Here is a 17,795-nt window from a genome sequence, read left to right on the forward strand (position 1 = left end):
GGCGTGTCATCCATCCATTTTAAGGTTCCTATACTGCCCTTTACAATAACATCTAAGCGCGTCCATGAAAAAGTCTAGTTGAAAAGTTTGGAATAAACATTTTCAATACAAAAATAAAGTGACAGAAATTACTTTTGAGCCTTCTCATTTGCTTTTTAGAAGAGTGAGATGTTTGAACTGCAGTGTCATCAGGATGCAAATGACAGCTGGATCCAAATGGTTCAGTGTTTTTCCCCCCAGTGGCCTGGTCAAGATAAGAGCTTGGATGACAGGAAGGTAACAGAAATTTAGTCAGGGTGAGACAGAGGTGATGTTGATGGGCTGGTTGGAAACATTCAGAAAAAAAGGCCATGATATCTGCTTCCTCTTTTGATGGGATATGCCTGCTTGTCTCTGTGAGCTTCATAATGTGGTCTTCTTGGATGCCCAGCTGGACGAGGCAGCAGTAATTAGTAAAGGTTTTTCCATGTATGTTTGGATAGCACATTGTAACCTTTCCTCTTCGATGCAATCTATAAAGCCCTATATGGTTGGATCCTGACTACCATAGAGGCCATCTCTCTCCATGTGCACCTTCTGGACAGTTGAGACAGCAGGGGCACTCTCACCAACAGCTCCTAGAACTTAACGTCTTGAGGCTTGATGCAGGGTGTTCTCAGTGGAAGATGGAGTGTTTGGTTCTGGAATCTGCTTCCATCCATAATCTGGCAAAGTGTGAGGTTATCCTGCTGAGCGAGGAGAAGATTTCCCACACTGTGAAAGTTTTTGAGATTTCAAAAAAATCCCTTTCTGCACCAGGATGAACCTGAGTCCTGCTAAAGTTTTTTGACAGGAGGGAGAGGGCAAAGGGAGAGAACATGGGACCATAGAACAGCCAATAATTCAGAGGTTAGAGTACTCTGCTGGGCTGTAGGTGACTCATATTAGAATTCTTGCTCAGTCTGATTTAGAACAGTGACCTAAAGCTGGGAAATAGGAGGACTTGGTTCAAATGCCTGATTTGGAGTTGGGTCTCCCCCATTACAGGTGAATACCCTAGCCACTGGGCTATTGAGTTTTTTGCAATCTCTCTTGTCGGTGCTGTTCCACTTTGTAAAAATAAGTAAATATTGAATGTATGAAAGATTGACTTTATGGCATAGTAGTTATAGCACTCAGCTGGGATGTGGGAGTTGCAGGTTCAAGTAACCTCTTCTCACAGAAACAATTATTTATCAAACAGCATCATCTCTGACAGGGGAGACTGAGACAGACACATGCCAGAGTAACCAATAAACTGGTCAATTAAAGTGAAATCAAGATTAGGCTCCCTTCACTGATATGTAGGTCAAACCCAGATAGCTGTGCTCAATGGCAAGGGTATAGGATTAAGCTGGAGTGGTGTCTCCCAAAGCAGGAAAGTGAGACTTATTACATTTGGGGGAATAACTGTCAATTGGGCTTGTTTGAGTTAGGGAATCTACATTATAGATGAACTTTGTAGCCGGCCCTGGGGAGTCCTTATTTGGGCAGTCAGCTGTTGCAGCTCTTCAATGGCTACCTAAGGGTGGCTGAGACGGCTGAACAATATTGTCTCATGCTGGAACTGTAGAGATCTGGCAGAGAGTTTGGTGGTGAAGGTGGGGGTCCCTTGATGTCTGTGGTAGTAGGCAAGGGAAGACAAGAAAGGAGAGGACTGAAAGTAAAGCATAATCCAAAATCAAGATCATTTTGTCTCAGTTCCATCGGTTTCACACTTAATTAGCTGTCAGAAGATTGGGATACCAATGAACAAGTTTTTGGGCCTTCACTTCATGCTGATCAATGCAAAGTTAGTGATTAATAAAGCATCAACTGTCTATAATTTGCAAGACACGTGCTGGCCAAGTTTTGGTGCAGCTGACTTTAGCCATATGCTCAGTTCAATATGAATCAAAAGGAAATGGGTGAGGATGTCTGGCCATGCTGTTTGTATCCAGCCTGTAATGCAGATCTTCCACCCCAAAACTAGACTAAATACAGTGGGTGCAATTCAGGCCCTAATGAAGTCAATGGCCATTGACTTCAATGGGGCCAGGAATTCACTCAGTGTGCTGATCTTGTCTGAAAGTCCTGGGATGAAGTTAAGACAGGACTGGTAGTTAGTACTGCAACTGTTCTGTAGCACTGCAAAGTCACTGCATGAGGTATTGAGATTCCTTCTAGGAGGAACCAAGGCTGAGAGTACTCAGTGACTTTAACATCTATGTTGATGACAATTCTTTTGGTGCGGGATTTCACAATTACCATGATGTCCACTGGTTGCTACCTCAATTCATATAGCTGGCCAGATTTTTTATCTGTGTTTGGGTTGGGACAGGAGGTGGGCTAATAGCGCTTCTGCCCAGATCATGCTTGGTATATGAGGTTGGGATACATGTCTCCTGATGGGATGAGAGACCTGTTTGATTTCTGTCCTCAGAGATTAATGGAACCTGAGCATTTCTGCAGGATTAGGAGGGACAATATTGTTTCTTCGGCAGACTACTCAATCAAGGGAGTGGTAGGACTTTATTTTTCTGTCCTCAACCATCAATGAAGTGGCCCATATCAGTGAAGTGATATTCACTTTCCCAGCTTCATCCTGACAGGTCATCAAGGTTTACGGATTATCTGAGACAAGTGAAGGGGGAAGGAAGACAGTTAGAGCCCTGGCAGTATAAATCCCACACTGATTCTTACCAAATGCATCATAAAGATTTCTTGAAATGTCATGTGGTGGCTGTGTGGGTGGCAAAGAAAAGTTCCCTTTCACCCCAACAGAATCTTTAAGTCTGGATCAGCAGATTTATTTAAAATTAATCCAACCTGTCTTCATTTGATGGCTGATTAGAGACTCGTTCCTCTTGTAGAGGACATTCAACATCATTATGTAGATAAGATGAAGTAGGTTTGGACTGAGCTGTCTGCATCCATAGGTGAACAGCAATATCTTAAGGAGACAAATGCCAGGTCTTCTCTGCTTGACTTTAGGTCAATATTGGTGAAAACATTCTCAGTATACCTGGTCACTTCAGATCACCTTGATTCTTGTCATTCTGAGTATGACCCTGGGTACTTCACAGAGCTGCAGAGAAAGCTTTTGTAGATGCCTTCCTCCTTGTGCTGGATAAAGACCATGTATCCCTGTTGATATTGTTGGCTTTATAAGTTGTCTTCAATACCATTGATTATGAGGTGGAGTTAGTTCATCTGCTAATGCGAACACAAACAAATGGTGCAGTCTTTTGGTGGCTTTGCTCTTATTTCTTGGGGAGATTCCAGAGGGTACTTTGGGGCAATTGTTCTTCTGCCCTGAGGTGCTTTCAAGAGGTGTTCTGCAGGGATCCAAATTGTCCGCCCTCTCATTTAATGTGTATATGGGATCTTTAAATTGGATGGTGAGAAAGAATAGGCCATGATGTTTTCAGTAAGCCAATGAAACCCAAATCTATTTCTCTCCCTTATATGATCCAGCCAGTACTATCAAATGTTTAACCCTGTGTTTGGGTGAGACTGGGGAATGGATGACACCTTGGTGGCTGAATTTCAATCTCGGTAATATGAAAATCTTCGTAGGCTGGGAAAAGTAACTGGAAGATGTGGTGAGGTTTTATCTACCCCTTTAACTGAGTTAATGTAGACATTTTTAGCCTTTTTTCACTAGCTCTTACAATCTGGGAGTGTTGTTGGTCCTACAGCTGCTGTTGGATGATGCTGTAACAGCAGTGTTGAAGAAGACTCCAATTCCCCTACCACTCTGAAAGTTCACTGCTTATGCTGAGCTCTCCCCAGAAAAGAAATGTCCAAAAGGGATGACAACCTTGTCCGATCCAAAATTGCTCCCTCTGAACAAATTTCTGATGGCTGTTTATGTGCAGTTATTTTAAGAACACGTTTATCTGTTACTATAATAATTTTGTAACCACACCAGAAGCCTTGGAAAGTGCAATCAACAGTTCTTTTAGTTCAGACAAACTCATTTTACATCATTTCGTTGACTAGCTTTGATAAGTTGTACAGATTTTGACTAAGGAAATCAGGAATGCAAGTTATTTGACTGTTTGCATTAATACAACTACAACTGTAAATAAAACTGGTCAATCTCTCAATTATCCAGCATGTTCAAATTAATGGTGATATGCTTAGAGGTATACATGTAGAAAAGACAGTGAGACACTGGCCAAATTGCTGCTTTCTTGCCTCCACGAAAATGCTCTGGATGTCAGTAAAATTAGTGAAGTTCTGGAGCAGCCTTCAAAGGGGAGTTGTGGGGTAAAAAAACCTAACTGGTTTCAAGACTGAGCTTGATAAGTTTATGGAGGGGGTAGTATGATGAGATTTCCTACAATGGCATGTGGCCTGTCAGCGACTGCCAGTACCAAAAATCCCCAACAGCTGGAGAAGGGACACTAGATGGGGAGGGCTCTGAATTACTACAAAGAATTCTTTCCCAGGTATCTGCCTGGTGGGTCTTGCCCTCATGCTCAAGGTCTAACTGGGGTCGGGAAGGAATTTCCCCCCTGGCCAGATTGACAGAGACCCTGTGTTATTTTGCCTTCCTCTGCAGCATGGGACATGGGTCAGTTGCAGGTTTAAAGTACTATAAATGGTGGGTTCTCTGTACTTGAAGTCTTTAAACCATGATTAGAGGACTTCAGTAACTCAGCCAGAGGTTAGGGGTCTATTTCAGGAGTGGGTGGGTGAGGTTTGAGATGATCACAATGGTCCCTTTGACCTTAAAGTCTATGAGTCTAAATTAGAGGCCAGGGTTAGGATGGGTGCAATATCAGTGCAAATAATCATATAAATGCACAAGATAGTTTATTTTGTGCTCTATACTAAATGTATGGTGAAGTTAGTTGAAAGAATATTAAATAAAACACCCATACTTGCAGCTTTTTTGGTATTATGAGTCAACTGGACACATTTTTAGAGGTTTCATATGCAACTTCCATAAGGTCTTTTGGGCCATGCAAAAGGAGTTGCATCAAGAGCTGAATACTTCCAAATTTGGAAATCATTTGAGTAACACAAGTGCATTTTTGGAGTCAGATCATGCCTAAGCAGCATCAGCCAAAACTGCTGGCTGGGGCTGTCAGCTGTAATGCATTAATGGAGAGTTCTCCATCTGCAAAAGAGAAGTAAAGAAGATGGTGGGAGGGGAATGTGATGTTGCACTCTATATGATTTTATGAAAATATGCTAATGAGTGTGAATATAATGTAACTAGAATATGCTTCATGCAAAAGGTCTCTTGTAAGGTATCATTATAAACCTTATAATCTACTGAGTGTGGTCATGCTATTTGTATGAATGTATCACTCTTGTACCTGAAACTAGAAATATGAAATATAACTCTGAGGGCCTATTGTAATTATGCAAAGTGTGGGCCATTAATGGTGGTTTGGAATCTTTATGGCTCACATCAACTAGGACAATTGACTGTAGATGGCTATGTTTACTTGTAAGTCTTCCTGTATACCTGTGTGCTGGTAAGTGGGTAATGAAGTTTTACAGTGACGTGATCATGTCAGCTGAACTGGAATCCACCTTTAACTTGGTGCTTTTCCATTTAGAAGGTGGGGTGGGAACCCAGAGAGAGACAAAGGATTCCTGCCTTGTGCAAAATGTACATAAGGGGGTAGAAACGAACAAAGGGGGCTGCAATCATGAGAAATCCCCTAGCTACCATCTGAGCTGGAACAAGGGCTGTACCAGGGGGAAGGGTTGTGCCCAGACTAGGAAGGCGTCCAGTCTGTGATAGAAGCTTATTGAAACATCTGAGGGTGAGATTTCATCTGTAATCACTTTCTTACTGTATTAGGTTTAGACTTGCGTGTTTTATTTTATTTTGCTTGGTAATTCACTTTGTTCTGTCTGTTATTACTTGGAACCACTTAAATCCTACTTTTTGTATTTAATAAAATCACCTTTTACTTATTAACTAACCCAGCGTATGTATTAATACCTGGGGTGGGAGGAGAGGGGCAAATAGCTGTGCATATCTCTCTATCAGTGTTATAGTGGGCGAACAATTCTGAATTTACCCTGTATAAGCTTTAAAAAACAGTAAAACGGATTTATTTGGGATTTGGACCCCATTGGAACTGGGCATCTGGGTTTGGAGACAGGAACACTTCTTAAGCTGTTTTCAGTTAAGCCTGCAGCTTTTGAGGGACATGGTTCAGACCTGGGGCTGTGGTTGTAGCAAGCGAGCGTGTCTGGCACAACCAGGCAGGGTTCTGCAGTCCCAAGCTGCCAGGGAAAATGGGCTCAGGGGTAGTTTCAGCACATCAGCTGGCAGTCCCAAGGGGGTTTCTGTGACCCAACCCATCACAGGGGAAGACTGACAAAAGTATTGCTAGTATTGCAGCATCCTTGATGAAGTCAATAGATTTTGAATTTGGGGTTGCACTATGTGTGACATCCAAATCTGCTCAGTGAAGAGCAGATGGCTTCCAGACACTTGAAGAATAAGAAAAATGAGACAGCGAATGTGGCAACAGCATCGGCAGCAACAGACGCTTTGCTGGAAGGGATCCGAACAAAGTGTTGGGAAGACAATTTTATAGCTTCTTTCCAAAAGGTCTGAAAACTATCAAATTCAGTTGAGGTTGACTATATGGAACCACATTGTTTCTAGACATGGAATCACACTGAGCTAACAAGACAATAAAAACTGGGAAACATCCTGTGGAAATAACCTTCGACTATTCTTCTCTCATACTGACAATAAGCACACTCACACATTGTCAATGCCTGACAATTCTATTTACTATGACAACAGGCACTTTAGAAAAGCAGATGATCAGATAATCAGACATTTCCAGTTGCTCTAATGCAATGTTTTTCAATCTTTAGAAAGCTAAACCCTCTTTTAGGGGAATGAAACCGATTGCATACCCCTGGCAATCAGCCACGTTTTGTTAAAGGCCTACACATCTTAATTTATACACCTTCTGTGTGCCTTGGTTAATCCTTCAGGGTGCCTACTTCAAGAAACATTGGTGTAGATCTTAAAATAACAGAATCTCAGAAATGTAGGACTGAAAGGGATCTTGGTAGGTCATTTAGTCCAGACCCCAGTACTGAGTCAGGACAAAGTATTATCTAGATAATCTCTGACAGGTGTTTGTCTAAGTGGTTCTTAAAAACCTCCAATGATGGAGATTCCACAACCTCCCTAAATAATTTGTTCCAGTGCTTAGCTACCATTAAAGTCAGGACATTTTTTTTTTTTTAATGTGTAGCCTAAATCTCCCTTGCTGCAATTTAAGCTCATTACTACTTGTCTTGTTCTCAGTGGATAAGGAAAACAATTTATCACCATCCTCTTTATAACAATCTTTTACGCACTTGAAGGTTGTTATCAGATCTTCTCTTCTTCAGACTAAACAAATACAATTTTTTCACCCTTTCCTCATAGGTGATATTTTCTAGACCTTTAATCATGTTTGTTGCTCTCCTCTGGACTTTCTCGAATTTGGCCACATCTTTCCTGAAGTCTGGTGCCCAGATCTGGACAGAGTACTCCAGTTGAGGCCTTATCAGTGCCGATTAGAGGAAATGAATTACTTCTCGTGTCTTGGTTATATCTTTCCTGCTAATACATCTCAGAACAAGGTTTGGTATTTTTGCAACAGTATTACACTGAAGACTCATATTTAGTTTGTGATCTACTATAACCCCCAGATCCTTTGCTGCAGTATTCCTTCCTAGGCAGTCATTTCCCATTTTTTTGTTCAACTGATTATTGCTTTCTAAGTGTAGTATTTTGTATTTGCCCTTACTGAATTTCATCCTATTTGTTTCAGACCATTTCTCCAGTTTGTCAAGATTGTTTTGAATTCTTATCCTGTCCTCCAATGTGCTTGCAATCCCTCCCAGTTTGGTATCATCTGCAAACTTTATAAGTGTACTCTCTATGCCATTATCCAAATAATTTATGAAGACATTGAATAGAACTGGACACAGGACAGATCCTTGTTGGACCTCACTCAATATGCCCTTCCAGTTTGACTGTGAATCATTGTTAACTCTTCTCTAAATACAGTTTTCCAACCAGTTATGCACCTGTAGGATGGGGAAATTTTTGATAGCCCAGAATGCAGTACCATGCCTAGACCATTGCCAGCAGCAGGAATACCAATTGTTATGCTTAGTGCTGAAAGCAGCTAAAAGGAAGCCTTTCTGAAACCTTAGCACAACTAACAGACCAGGAGGGGAGCGGGGAAGTGAGTGACCACAAGTAGTAAACATGACCCTGTGCCCTCCTGACTTGAGCTTTTTGCCGAAGCATGCGGTTTTGCAAGATGGAAAGTCTGGCAATAGTTAATTATTACTATGTGAAATACAGCTGGTTAACTGATGGAAAATTCCCTGCCTAACAGGCTGGAAAACTCCACACTTAACTTCTGCCTGGCAGTTTTTTTGATGAACAAGCTATGTAATACTAACACATTGCATATAAAAAGAGGAAGAAACCTGAGCTCAGTGGACACTTGAACACCTTCAAGTTCCGCTGCAGATGGAAGGCTGACTGGACATCTACAGAAATCCACTTAAGACCTCCTTAAGACCTTGGGTAAATACTAATCTGGGGTTCATTTGGGGTGCTCTACTAACCTGTTGCGGACGTGTGTACGTGCTGGAGACTAAATAAAGTAGAAGCTTTGAGTAAAAGCACTTTTGTTTGCCTGCTTGCAACAACTATCTATTGGTCAGACTGGCCGTGTCCCCATTGATTTATTTCCTGCCACCGCCTTGGAAAGAGCAAATTTACTAAGAGCATTGGGTTCAGCAAAACCCCTAGTAACAGACCCACTTTATACTATGTTCATCTGGGCTGTATTTCCCTTGGTTGCTTATAAAAAGGTCGTGTGAGACAGTATCAAAAGCTTTACTAAAGTCAAGATATATCACATCTACTTCTTCCCTCATCCACAAATTCTTGACAAATCTGTGTTGACTGTTACTTATCAGTTTATTATCTTCTAGGTGCTTACAAATTGATTTGTTTGATAATTTGCTCCATTGTCTTTCTGGGGATGGAAGTTAAGCTGACTGGTCTATAATTCCCTGGGTTGTCTTTATTCCCCTTTTTACAGATAGGTATTATATATGCCCTTTTCCAGTGCTCTGGGATCTCATTCATCCCCCATGAATTCTCAAAGATAATCACTAATGGCTAGGGCCCTACTAAATTCAGTCCATTTTGGTCAATTTCATGATCATAGGATTTTAAAATTAGTCAATTTCATGGGCAGATGTTTACACCTGAAATGTCAGGTGTTTTAACAGTGGGGGTCCTGACCCAAAAGGGGATCCTGGGGGTTTGCAAAGCTTTTGTGGGGGCGGGGGGGTCACAGGATTATTATCCTTACTTCTGCGCTAGGCTGGGCTTTGAAGGCAGCAGAGCTGGGCTCTGAAGGCAGCAGCCACGGAGCTTGCTGCAGCCCTGGGAAGTAGCCAGAGGTGGGTTTGATCTCTCCCTCCCCCGCGAGAGCGACTGTGCAGGGGAAGGGCTGTTCCTTCCCCAGCCCCGCCCGGACTAGTAGTTGGAGCCTGGTGCATGCCCAGCCCGCCCCTCCAATAGCTAGATTTCATGGAGGGAGATCTAATTTCACGGTCTGTGACGTGTTTTTTCACAGCCATGACATGGTAGGGCCCTACTAATGGCTCAGAGATCTCTTCAGCCAGTTCCTTACGTATTCCAGGATGTATTTCATTAGGCCCAACTGACCTGAAGACATCTAACTCATCTAAGTAATTCTTAACTTGTTCTTTCCCTATTTTAGCCTCAGATCCTATCCCACTTATACTGATATTCATGATGTTAATCGTCCAATCACTGCTAACTTTTTTTGGTGAAAACTGAAACAAAGAAGGCATTTAACACTTCAGCCATTGCTGCATTTTCTGTTATTGTCTTTCTCTCCTCACTGAGTAATGGGCCTACTCTGTCCTTGGTCTTCTGCTTGCTTCTAATGTATTTGAAAAATGTTTTTTGTTACACTTTATGTCCCTAGGTAGTTTGATCTTGTTTTGTGCCTTGACCTTTCTAATTTTGTCCCTACATGCTTTTGTTTATTTTATATTCATCCTTCAGAATTTGACCTAGTTTCCATTTTTTGTATGATTTTTTTTGAGCTTCAGGTCTTTGAAGATCTCCTGGTTAAGCCAGGATGGCCTCTTACCATACTTACTATCTTTCCTGTGCATTGGGATAGTTTGCTTTTGTGCCCTTAATAATGTCTCTTCCTATCAACTCTCTCTTGGACTCTTTTTTCCCTTAGACTTGCTTCCCATGGATCTTACCTACTAATCTCTGAGTTTGCTAACATCTGTCTTCTTGAGGTCCATTGTCTTTATTCTGCTGTTTTCCCTCCTATCATTCCTTACAATCATGAACTCAACCATTTCATGATCACTTTCACCCAAGCTGCCCTCCCCCTTCAAATTCTCAACCAGTTCCTATGTCAGAATCAAATCTAAAACAACCTCTCCACCAATCACACTTTCCACCTTCTGTAATAAAAAGTTGATTCCAATGCATTCCATGAACTTGTTGGACAATCTGTGCCCTGTTGTATTACTTTCCCAATAGATATCTGAGTAGTTGAAGTCCCTCATTACCACCAAGTCCTGCAATACTTCCTCTTTTTAACTTACGTGCTTTGAGGATGTGGTTAACAACATGTAAAGTACCACCATGGGCACCTGCGTTAGCACCCATTGCAGTGAAGGGGGTAGTTCATACCTTTTGTTTCAGGCTTTCTGCTGACTCAGGGAAACACTGAGTCACATTTGGGTCATGTTCTGAAGGTTTTCTTCACAACCATAGCAAGTAAAGACTTGAAGCTGAGACTCTAGAGAACAACTGAGAGCTTTGTCTGTCCAAAGTGGAATAAGGGCAATTAAAGTGATGGAAGGTGTCATAAAAATAAAGGGAAGGGTAACCACCTTTCTGTATACAGTGCTATAAAATCCCGCCTGGCCAGAGGCAAAACCCTTTCACCTGTCAAGGGTTAAGAAGCTAAGATAACCTTGCTGGCACCTGACCAAAATGACCAGTGAGGAGACAAGATACTTTCAAATGGGGAGGGGGCAGGAACAAAGGGTTCGTCTGTCTGTGTGATGCTTTTGCCAGGAACAGATCAGGAATGCAGCCTCACAAACTCTGTTAAGTTAGTAAGTAATCTAACTAGAAATGCATTAGATTTCCTTTTGTTTAATGGCTGGTAAAATACGCTGTGCTGAATGGAATGTATATTCCTGTTTTTGTGTCTTTTTGTAACTTAAAGTTTTGCCTAGAGGGATTCTCTGTGTTTTGAATCTGATTACCCTGTAAGGTATTTACCATCCTGATTTTACAGAGGTGATTCTTTTATCTTTTCTTTCATTAAAATTCTTCTTTTAAGAACCTGATTGCTTTTTCATTGTTCTTAAGATCCAAGGGTTTGGGTCTGTGTTCACCTGTACAAATTGGTGAGGACTTTTATCAAGCCTTCCCCAGGAAAGGGGTGTAGGGCTTGGGGGGATATTTTGGGGGAAAACGTCTCCAAGTGGGCTCTTTCCCTGTTCTTTGTTAAAGTGCTTGGTGGTGGCAGCATAGGGTTCAGGGACAAGGCAAAGTTTGTACCTTGGGGAAGGTTTTAACCTAAGCTGGTAAGAATAAGCTTAGGGGGTCTTTCATGCAGGTCCTCACATCTGTACTCTAGAGTTCAGAGTGGGGAAGGAACCTTGACAGAAGGAGAAGGGAGCTGTTGGCTTTTTATGCCCCAAAACAATCGAGATACATTTTCTGTTATGTTATGGACCCTTTGCACAGCTCTGTGCATGCAAAGGGTCTGTACAGTCAACTTAACCATCTACCTGGTACACAGGCTGTGATGGGGAATCATCTCCTTAGACCATGTCCCCTACTGATCAGAACACTGGCTAGCTCTGCTACCTAGTGGTCAAGTCCGGGGTTGGCTGCAGCACCTAGTCTATCAAGACCAGGGTGGTTGGCAGTAGCGCCTTGTGGTGCAAGTCCAGGGGTTTGGTGGTAGGAGAACCTAGGCCCTCCTATTGTTCCGGGATCCAACTCAGGGTTCTGGGGCAGGCAGTTCAGATGTGCAACCTGGGCTAGGGTATTATCCAGCCTACTCCCCGGGTTACTTCCTACTGCATCCCAGCCTCTCCAGAGGCATGGTGAAGGCCTGGCTTACAGCCCAGAAAGCATCCCCCATGGAAGGGGGTCAGGAGATTCCTTTTCCCACTCACAAGCAGCTACTCCACTGTCTCTTCTGCGGGGGGTTGCAGCTCTGAGTTGAGGTTGGCTTCAGGGCTGTGTGGGGCTCCTGCTGGATTCCTGCAGGAGTACCAATGCAGGTCTGCTCCTTCACACTGAACACCCTGACTGAGATGTGTTGTGCCCTTTAAACTCCATCTCCACTGACGGCACACGCAGCAGACGAGGTTGGGTGGAACCTCCTGTGACCAGAGTTGCTCCTTAACCCCCTGTTTCCCAGCATGGAGTTCATATGCCCATCACACTGGCATAGGGGAAATCCTTCAATGGTATAGAGCCAGCAGAGCAGCTGTGCACACCCACCACTTATGGCCTCTAGTGAAGAGGGTGAAGTCTAGGGAGAATGGGATACAGCTGGAGCACCCCTGTACTTCAGCTATTCCTGGCTACTTTTACAGCTCATCAGGGCTACGGGCAGAGGCTACTCTGATTTAAACTGGGGCCAATGCAGACCTGCCCAGCCCCAGAATCAGTGAGCTGCTAAAATGCCAACGAGCCAATTTTATTTCCACTCTGCAGCTCAAACCCTGCACAGCTTGACTGGACTTAAGAATCAGGGTCTCTAACTCAAGAATCTACCAATGCTATTACCAGCCATCCCGGGGAGTCACTGAATAATGAAGTAGTCCACACTGAACGTCCTATTTCTGTACTATTTCAAAAGAAATGTCTATTTCAAGAAAGCTTGTGGAGACTGCAGGCCACTACAAAGACAGTGAAATGCTGCTGGATGCCAGCACAGTTGAGCTGCACAAAAATAGGCAGTTGTGATATCAAGATGTTTAACAGGCAACAGCTCAGAGTTTTAACTATGAGCCATTCTGAATTGAAACATTAAGTAGTTTGTGGATCCAACAAGGTGGGTCTGTTACAATGTGCAACTTTACAATTGTCTAATATTCAGAGGCCAAATTCTGGTCTCTCTTACACTAGTGCAAACCTGGAGTAACTCCACTGACTTCAGTGTATGTTCGGTACTACAGTGATGAGAGAAGTATAAAACACAAACACACAGTATTTGCAGAGGAAATGTGTGTGTGTTAAAAATTCACCTTCCATGAATATTTCTAATATCTGTTCAAAAGTTGCTGTTTCTGCAAACATTCCTGCCAGTAAACTAATTTGCTACAACAGCCAAGGAAAGCGAATGCCAAAGGAACGTGAACACAGCCAACATAAATTCCATTTTTTTATCCAAGCGAATATTCATGGAATGTTTTCTGAGGTGTTCGCCCAGCTTTACTATTGATATCCTTGTGCTAGGATTAGTGGAAAATGGATGCTTTTAAACAAACATAACCTGATCCACCTCCTTTCAATCTTAGAATTCCAAAACCAGCCCTCAAGGCTAAGCATTACCAATTGTTTTCCATGGAACTAATAGAAACCCTGGAGAAATGAAATCTAGCCATAAGAGAAGTGGCCTTAACGCCACTAGAGGTCACTCTAAGAATTAAGTCAGTACACTGCATGCTGCTAGTAGTAACTGTGAACTCTTAGAGAAATAGATTGTTGTTGCTTCAGCTTTCAAACACAAATATCCAGAGGAACAGAACATACTGTAATATTGTAGCATAATCAAAATTGTGCAATATTAAGAGAAATTGCTCTTCTGTACCATTTCCATTCATGCCATCATCCCTAGGACACTCGGTAGCATTACACACTGACTGAGCAGACTGCTTCTGTTTTGCTTAAAAATCAGTGAACTTTAAAGACTGAAAAACTCAGTTATGTGTAAATATATGCACACACACATCCAAATATATAGGAGGTACCAAATTACAAGGCCTTCTTCTGACACCTAGCTGTACAGGACAGACTTTTTTTTGGTTATCTCCTGACACTGAGGAGAAAATAATACTTAAACTTTTGGACTGTTTAGGAGACAATAGTTGGATTGTTCCTGTAGGAGCCTTTAAATAGTTTATTCATAAGACATTGACTTTCAGAGCCAGAAATGATTATGTTAAATCAGCTCATTTTTATTTCAATTAAAGCTGTTATCCTCTATGGACTGCCTTGGATCTGTGTGGGAAAACTCAGACTACCACTTTTCTCAGCTCTTGCCATTTTGTGATTGAAAACACTTGTGTGTCATTCTGTCATGGCATTAGTACAGATAGAGAACTTGTTTCTTCACATGAACAATTTAAAATGGTTTCTCAGTTATGAAAAATAAGGCGATGGAAGAAACCGAGTTCAGGTTAGATTGGGGGAATAAGCATGAGGTAAACCAGTGTTTCCCAAAGTGTGGAGTGTCCTTTCGCCACAGGAGTATGGGAAGAACTAGTTGAGAGAGTCATGGACAGACCTTTCAACTGTTCTCCAGAGTATTTAAAAACTAAGGCTATCTCTAGTTGCTATGACTGCAGAGAAAACTTCAAAACATGATCTAAGTATAACTGAAGCAGCAACCTCTGCCTGAGTTTGCAGAGACCTTGAAACAATAGCTCTGAGGTGTGAACTGTCCTATTCATGTCAATGGATGCTAATTACATCTGGGAGTATAACTCATATGGTTCACGGGTAATTCCTAAAACAAAGCAAGCAAGCGAACAAACAAAAACTAAACAATATGACCACAACAACCAACCAACCACAAACACACAACCCAAAAAACCAAAACCAATCTTTTTTTAAATAAATTGGCAAATCAAAAAGGTGGAAAATAAAGGTGGGGGTCAAATTAAATGTTTTGTTTACATTTTGACCTTTTAAAAATGTTTTTCGTTGTTTCATAAATAAAATTAAAGGAAATTTTGAAACAAAAAATAACGTTGAACCTAAAAAATGTAATAATATTTTGTTTTAAAATGTCATAATGAAAGATCTGGAATTTTTAAAGTCATTTTTGAACAAAACAATTTGGTGAAATCAACACAAATTTGCAAAATGTTTCTGGGTTGCAAAATCTGCATTTTTCACCAAAAAAAAAAAAAAAAAAAAGCTTTATGTGAAAAATGTCACCCAGCTCTAGTGCTAAAATCAGATCTCAATGATAGTACTTTAAATGTCAGCACTGTATATTATTTCACTGTCCATCAAAACATTTATGAAAGGACAAGCAGCTTCATAATATGCCTTAAGCATTACATGGTAGGACAAAAACAGGGGTGCAATTGGTTCCATTTTCTTAAAGGGATGTTCAGTTTTCAAAAGTCCAGGAAAAATGATGTAAGCAAAGTTACAGAGTGTTATGGCAAAGGCCACATACTCCAACCTGCATGATCATGTCCCATCTTCATCAAATGCAGGAGTAAACTGCACTAAAGACTCCTGCTAACAGCCTATGCCAGAGCTGAGAGCTCTGAATCAAACATAGGAGATGGCAGTTGACATCTGGTTGTGGGGACCCAAGGAGATCAACAGACAATGGGAAATTAGCTAACCATCTCTGATTCCCCGAGCCGTTTCACATAGGGTGGGGAGTGGGGTTCTTTAAAAAAAAAAGTTTTGCTCAGCTGCTCAGTGAGATTGGAGCATGCCTCCTTCAAGACTAGAGCATGAACACCAAGTTTCTCATCAAACCTAGTTTTGACAGCTAAGTTATAAATCCTGGGAAAACAGAATTTTGTAATAAGAACGCTCACAAAACAAGACACTTTTTGACTCTGAAATTGAAGATAGATTCCTCCCTGATAGCCAAATATGCCACCCTTACTCAAATTAAATTGGTTTCAGAGTAGCAGCCGTGTTAGTCTGATCCGCAAAAAGAAAGGGAGGACTTGTGGCACCTTAGAGACTAACAAATTTATTTGAGCATAAGCTTTTGTGAGCTACAGCTCACTAAAGCTTATGCTCAAATAAATTTGTTAGTCTCTAAGGTGCCACAAGTCCTCAAATTAAATTGTACCTTCCTCTGCAAGCAGCCCTACTGAAAACAATGGTATCACTCACAGAGATATATACTACATAATGACCATAAAGGTGGTGGAATTGGGCCCTAAATGAGTATCCCTGGAAGCAGCAGCATTTCTCATTCACTGACTAGTGTTGCTATTTCCTAATATGTTCAGCGGGCTCTTACCAAAACAGGTAGCTCAGTGGTAGAAGGGATTTAAAAACATATATAAAAAACAAAGGTAGAAAATTGGGATGAAGAATGGGAGAAAAGAGAAGGTGAGAGAAAAGAGAGCAAATGGAGCTGGTTGAAGCTAATGAGGATGCACAGAACTTGTCAACTCTTTTATTGTACGTGCCAGTATTGGAGAGAGAGAAACAAGTAGGTTCCATGTTAGCTGAGCAAGTGAGTTAGCTGCTTTTGGTGTGTTTCTTTGTTAAGTGGACATCTAAGTGCTATCGGTGGGCCATGTCACTCCAAAAACTTTGAAACCCTAAACTCAGAATATGCCTTTTACTGCAATCTAGAGAGAACATTTAAAAAAGCATCTGTATGAGTGTGACACTCTATAGGGAAAGCTGGATGAGACAGGTGGAAGGTGTGACACATATGACAATATCCTGGACAAACCTTAGTGAATTAAGTCAAAGTATCTTAGAAGGTCATTGTATTAAAACACAAGTATTTATGTATTATTGTGGAATGGTATGTAACGTCTTTTAAGGGAAAGAGACAGGACTACTGTAAACACTGCAAAGTATTATGTTCTTCAAAGAACTCTCTTGAAACAGTGGACCAGACAAGATTGAGCTTTTAGCTGAGTGGGGGTTCCTAAGAAATATTAGGAAGAAGGGAATGCAAATTACTCACTTTGAGAGACATCCACTTGAAGCTGCACCTTGAAGAGAAACTCACTGTATGGCTGATTACCTATTCATGGCCTCTTCAAAGCCCAAACTGGATAAACTTACTAACTCACTGGGATGGTGGTTCTGAGCTGAAGCTATGCTGAACTTGTGATCATAGGTAAAACCCCTGTGAGGGGTTTGAAGGGTTAAATCACCCTTGCTGGACTTGGGGGTGATCTCTGGTAAGCTTATTAGTATGTGTGTAGGTTGTTTTATTTTTTTTAATATGTTTTCTCTGTAATGCTTTCACATTAAGGCTTTTAATGCCTGCCCACTTTTTAATATGGGCATAGTTTGGGGAGCAGTGTTGCCCCCACAAACTGCATTCCTCAGGCAGGCACGGAATGGTGCCAGTAGGGGCTGTGCTTTGCAGCAGGGTATCCACTGCGAAACACAACCCATCAGTGGTGCCAGCCTCTTCCTGGTTGAAGGGGGTGGGGGGCGAGGTTGTTCTTAGACTCCCCTTGCCACAAGGTCTGGCCACTCCGTGGCCCTGCCCTGCTCCTTCTCTTCCCCCTCAGGCCCCACCCCTGGCCAGGCTAAAAGCCAGAGCCGGGCTATGGTAAGAGCCACCTAGGGAGCCTGGGCCGCTGTGGGGAGCCCGGGACTCTCCACCTGCCCGGAAAGCACACCCCAGGTGCAGGGACACAGGCTGGGGCTGCACTCAGGCCCCCTGCCCAGGGCAGGTGGAGCGTCAGGGGCTCCCCAGGGCAGTCTGGGATCCCTGGGTGGCTCTTACCGTGGCCCG

At 42.1% G+C, this 17,795-nt stretch overlaps 1 protein-coding gene across 1 annotated transcript in view; it reads right to left on the reverse strand.

Annotated features, from left to right (window-relative positions):
• Positions 1 to 17,795, reverse strand: part of KIF6 (kinesin family member 6) — a 283,991-nt gene that overhangs the window by 19,977 nt on the left and 246,219 nt on the right. The window lies entirely within an intron of this gene.

This window comes from Eretmochelys imbricata, chromosome 3 (genome assembly GCF_965152235.1).
Source record: "Eretmochelys imbricata isolate rEreImb1 chromosome 3, rEreImb1.hap1, whole genome shotgun sequence".
Lineage (NCBI taxonomy): Eukaryota > Metazoa > Chordata > Testudines > Cheloniidae > Eretmochelys > Eretmochelys imbricata.